Source organism: Triticum aestivum, chromosome 5B (genome assembly GCF_018294505.1).
Source record: "Triticum aestivum cultivar Chinese Spring chromosome 5B, IWGSC CS RefSeq v2.1, whole genome shotgun sequence".
Taxonomy (NCBI): Eukaryota; Viridiplantae; Streptophyta; class Magnoliopsida; order Poales; family Poaceae; genus Triticum; species Triticum aestivum.
This window is the reverse complement of record NC_057807.1, coordinates 36,379,514-36,385,948: the sequence shown is the minus strand read 5'-3', so window position 1 is coordinate 36,385,948 and position 6,435 is coordinate 36,379,514.

Below are 6,435 nucleotides of genomic sequence, written 5' to 3'. Positions count from 1 at the left end.
CCCCATGCGGGAAAGGAGAGAAGGGCCTCAAGGGGTGGCCATGCGCCCCCCATGGGCTGGTCAGAATTGGACTAGGAGGGGATGGCGCCCCCTCCTTCCTTCTCCCCTCTTCCTCCTTCCATTCCTTCTCCTAGTTGGAATAGGAAAGGGGGGGGGGGCCGAATCCTACTTGGACTGGGAGTCCAAGTAGGACTCCACCCCTTGGCGCGCCCCCTCTAGGGCCAGCCTCCTCTTGCTCCCTCCTTTATATACATGGGCAGGGGGCACCCCAAAGGGACTCCAAGATTTGTCTTAGCCTTGTGCAGTGCCCCCCTCCATAGTTACACACCTTGATCATATAGTCATAGTTCTTAGCCGAAGCCCTGCGTCGGTAACTTCATCATCACCGTCGCCACGCCGTCGTGCTGACGGAACTCACCCTCATCCTCAACTGGATTGAGAGCACGAGGGACGTCATCGAGATGAACGTGTGCTGAACGCAGAGGCGCCGTACGTTCGGTACTTGGATCGGTTGGATTGCGAAGTTCGACTACATCAACCGCGTTACTAAATGCTTCCCTTTCTGTATACGAGGGTATGTGGACACACTCTCCCCGCTCGTTGCTATGCATCACATAGATATATCTTGCATGATGGTAGGTAAAAAAATTGAAATACTGTGTTCCCCAACAGTGGCATCCGAGCCAGGTCTATGCGTAGATGTTATATGCACGAGTAGAACATAAAGAGTTGTGGGCGATAATAGTCATACTGCTTGCCAGCAATGTCTTACATGACCGCGTTCATGAGACTGGTTCTACCGACATGCTTCACACACAGGTGGCTAGCAGGTGTCTATTTCTCCAACTTTAGTTAAATCGAGTTTGACTACGCTCGGTCCTTATTGAAGGTTAAATAGCACACTTGACGAAAAATCATTGTGGTTTTGATGCGTAGGTAAGAACGGTTCTTGCTAGAAGCCCGTAGCAGCCACGTAAAACTTGCAACAACAAAGTAGAGGACGTCTAACTTGTTTTTGCAGGGCATGTTGTGATGTGATATGGTTAAGACATGATGTGTTGTATGAGATGTTCATGTTTTGTGACATGGTTGTCTCTTTATTGCATAAGATGCAAGCGCCATATAACTGCTTTACTTTGTCGCTATGCGATAGCAATAGTTGCAAAAGCAATAGTTGGTGAGACAACCATGTGACGACACGTTGATAGAGATCAAGATGATGGAGATCATGGTGTCATGTCGGTGATGATGGAGATCATGACGGTACTTTGGAGATGGAGATCAAAGGCACAAGATAATGATGGCCATATCATGTCACATATTTTGATTACATGTGATGTTTATCTTTTATGCTTCTTATTTTGCTTAGTTCGGCGGTAGCATTATAAGATGATCCCTTACTAAAATTTCAAGGTATAAAATTCTCCCTGAGTATGCACCGTTGCAACAGTTCTTCGTGCCGAGACACCACGTGATGATAGGGTGTGATAAGCTCTACGTTCACATAGAATGGGTGCAAGCCAGTTTTGCACACGCAGAATACTCGGGTTAAACTTGACGACCATAGCATATGCAGATATGGCCTCGGAACACTGGAGACCGAAAGGTCGAGCGTGAATCATATAGTAGATATGATCAACATACTGATGTTCACCATTGAAAACTACTCCATCTCACGTGATGATCGGACATGGTTTAGTTGATTTAGATCACGTGATCATTTAGATGACTAGAGGGATGTCTATCTAAGAGGGAGTTCTTAAGTAATATGATCAATTGAACTTTAATTTATCATGAACTTAGTCCTGATAGTATTTTGCAAATTATGTTGTAGATCAATAGCTCGCGTTATAGCTTCCCTATGTTTTTTATATGTTCCTAGAGAAAACTAAGTTGAAAGATGATAGTAGCAATGATGTGGACTGGGTCCATGGTCTGAGGTGTATCCTCATAGCTGCACAGAAGAATTATGTCCTTGATGCACCGCTAGGTGACAGACCTATTGCAGGAGCAGATGCAGACGTTATGAACGTTTGGCTAGCTCAATATGATGGCTACTTGATAGTTTAGTGCACCATGCTTTACGGCTTAGAACTGGGACTTCAAAAACGTTTTTGAAACGTCATGGAGCATATGAGATGTTCCAAGAGCTGAAATTGGTATTTCAGACTCATGCCCGTGTCAAGAGGTATGAGACCTCTGACAAGCACTTTGCCTAAAAGATGGAGGAGAATTGCTCAACTAGTGAGCATGTGCTCAGAATGTCTGGGTACTACAATCGCTTGAATCAAGTGGGAGTTAATTTTCTAGATAAGATAGTGATTGGCAGAGTTCTCTAGTCACCATCACCAAGTTACTAGAACTTCGTGATGAACTATAGTATGCAAGGGATGACGAAAACGATTCCCGAGCTCTTCGTGATGCTGAAATCGATGAAGGTAGAAATCAAGAAAGAGCATCAAGTGTTGATGATTAAACAAGACCACTAGTTTCAAGAAAAGGGCAAAGGGAAAGAAAGGGAACTTCCAGAAGAATGGCAAGCAAGTTGTCACTCCTGTGAAGAATCCCAAAGCTGGACCAAAGCCTGAAACTGAGTGCTTCTACTACAAAGGAAATGGTCACTGGAAGCGGAAATGCCTTGAATATTTGGTAAATAAGAAGAATGGCAAAGTGAACAAAGGTATATTTGATATACATGTTATTTATGTGTACCTTACTAGTGCTCGTAGTAACCCCTGGGTACTTGATACTTGTTCAGTTGTTAATATTAGTAACTCGGAACACGAGTTGCAGAATAAATATAGACTAGTTGAGGGTGAAGTGACGATGTATGTTGGAAGTAGTTCTAAGATTGATATGATCATCGTCACACACTCCCTATACTTTCGGGATTAGTGTTGAACCTAAATAAATGTTATTTGGTGTTTGCGTTGAGCATGAATATGATTAGATCATGTTTATTGCAATAAGGTTATTCATTTAAGACAGAGAATAATTGTTATTCTGTTTACATGAATAAAACCTTCTATGGTCATACACCCAATGGTTGATGGTTTATTGAATCTCGATCATGGTAATACACATATTCATAGTATTGATACCAAAAGATGCAAAGTTTATAATGATAGTGCAACTTATTTGTGGCACTGCCGTTTGGGTCATATCGGTGTAAAGCGCATAAAGAAACTCCATAAAGATGGATTTTTGTACATATTTGTGAAATACATACATATTTGTACGTAAAAAAGAGTATGCCCAAAATATGATACATACAACCTAAAATGTACTCTCTCCGTCCGAAAAAGCTTGTCCCTCAGATGGATGTATCTAGCATAAAGTTAGAGCTAGATACATCCATTTGAGGAACAAGCTTGGGACAAGCTTTTTCGGATGGAGGGAGTAGTGTATATACTATCTAAACATTGTTATATACTACATACTACACGCGCATACTTTTGGTTTTGACGGATACTACATAGAACATACAAAACGCAAGTGATGGTAACTACCACTGATGGTAGGAAACATTTGTCCTTTTTGTATTAATAGGTCATTTTCTTTGGTGCATTTTGATAGTATATTCCATCGACATCTATAATGAAACATGATGATACAAAAAAAATATGTGGAAAGACTATTGTTTGAGATTGGGTTGTTACATTAGACAATTTGCCAAGATTGTTGGGTAATAATGGACAAGTGTGGTCTTTTTATATGCAATTGGTCGGTGCTAGTGTGTTCATGAAATTTCAAATATTAGCATCAGATTATAACTGTAAATTTAGCACGAATTTGCCGAAGGAAATTTAAGGTTATGGTTATTTTAAGAATTTTCCACAACACAAGCTATTGAAGAATGATTTTGGTTAAACTATTATGTGAATATACAACCACCCTTCGAATTCTCCTGCAAATATGTACTTGTGTAAATATAGAGTATAAATAACTGACAATCACCAAATATCACAATATTAGTAAACAACAAGTTCTTGATATATATATATATAGAAATCTGTGTAGCAGCACTATTTTTTGAGCTTTTATGGGTTACTATCATTATCAAAGATTACTTTGGTCGCAGTATAATTTAACCAGAAGATTGCAACTTTTGTAAAGTTTAACATTATTGTACACGAGCATGTTATCTTGCATGTTTTTAGTGCTAAATTTTGCAAGAATTTAATGTTAGCATCGGTTTATATCTGTGCATAAATATTAGCACCAGATTGATTTGGTGTAATAATTTCTCAAATAAAAGATGATAATTATGTACTGCATCTTCTTTTTCAGCAAGTACTGCATCTTTTTACAACCACATAAGCTATTGCATGAGGATGTTGGTAAGTACAATAATCCAGCAATCCCAGTAGGTTGCAAAATGAAAGTAAATATATCATTGCATAACTTTGATCACAGAACAAAGTTAAAATGATTATTAGATAAAATTCAACTATAATTAATTTCTGCAAGTCTAACCCGTGCAAATGCACAGATTGACGACTAGTACTCTTAATCTGCGGACACATCACACAAACATAGACAGTTAGGTCAAACGATGGAGATTATATGAATGTGCATGCATGCATCACCTTTTAAATTGGAAAGAGGGCCCTGCTCACAAGAAAAAGTTGGTGTGAAAAGGCAAGACTTTGATCGTCGGTCTTGGCACATGCAGCAGCACCACCACTTGCACTGAGTACACTTACCACTGCGATGATTTGGAATTGAACAGCCAGACAAACTGTGATTTGGGATATCGGAGCGGCGGCTACTATCATTGCTTGCACGTCAATACCTCCACAACGTCACACAACCTATATCTTGTGCGAAAAAACAGTGTTTCTAAGCGAGAAAAGTCAACATGAACTCGATAGACACTACCAATTTGCAGGGCCGGTCCTAAGATTTTGGGGGCCCAGGGCGAAACCACAATCCGGGGCCCTTGGGGCCCTTAGTATAAATGCCTATTAATAATCATCGTATGTACATATAATTTGTATCAAAAAAAGTGCATCCAAAATGATTGTGCATATCACATAATGTATTACATATAGCTTCAAAAATTTCTCCTAACATTCTGAGATGCAAAATCACTAGCTTCGTGCTCTTTCAGTCTTTCATTAATATGCCTCCAATCACAAAACCCATCATTCCCCATTGCACTCTTGCATTTATCAGAATTGAAAAGCTTACAGCGAAAACGAAACACTTTCTTTGTGTGTTTTGAAAAAACTAACCATTTCCTATCACGCACCTCTCCATTGCTCATCTTTCTGGGGTAATAATGCTATACAAAAAATGTCTTGAATTTTCATCCAAAGGATATTTATTGTTTTCTTCTTCCATTTTAGGCCCCTTTTCCACTAATATGTCCCTCGCTTTGTTATCAAGATTACCCCAATTGCTTGGGTCATAAATATCCACACTAACTTGTTCCTCATCAACACTAGTAGATTCTACCGCATATGAATTAAATATGGGCTCATGATCACTCACATTGCTATCATTCATGTTGACGTCAATATTGCCTTCTGTAGGAGTATGACCATCATCTTCTTGATTGCCATTAGTTTGGTCACCCGCAAGAACTATCGCCAACTCGTCTGGATTTTTTGGCGTGCTCGTATCGCTCTTATAATATTTAAAAAGAGATCCGCTCAATGCTTCTTTCTCTTAATCTGCCTCTTTCTTTTTTCCTTTTATGACTTCTGGATGTATACTTTCTACCTGAACTCGACATGACCCTGCTGAAATTGAAAAGAACAATTAGTTTTTAAAATTACCGCAAAACTAATTAAAACATTAGATTAAGTGCAGAAGATCATCTAATATAATGAGAATTTTGCTAGGGCATGGAATAATACCTTCTCTACATAATCTAATCTGGCAAAGTGGACGCAATGATTTGAGCGCCCTAAAAACAATGCCGTGTTAATCTGTCAATCTGTCAATCGATCGAGAAATTGGGAATCAGGATGAGAAAAGAAAGAAATAGGACGAAGATCATGCGAGGGAAGAGACGAAGAGGGCGCAACCAGGTGTACCTGCCGCAGTCCTGGCGTCGATCGTGAGGAGGCAGAGACGCAGTCACAGAGTCAATGAGATTAGACGAACACGTACAGCGGAAGAGGAGAAAAGGCAGGGAACGGCCGATCCAAAGTTACAGAAAATCAATGGAACGATTCCTTTTCTCTCCGGTCTCCACGTGACCATGTACGTGCGAATATAGGCCAGGCCCACCAAATCTGTTTACTTTCCTATGCTAGCTAGCACGCAGAAGCTGAGCGAGGCGCCGAGATTTGATCAAGATAAAAAACAAAAGAGCCAGGCGCTGACTGATTTGCCCCCTCGAAGACCTGTACGTATTAACGTACGTATACCTGGGAGGGGGCCCCAGACTTTCGGGGGCTCGGGGCGGCCGCCCCGTTCGCCCCC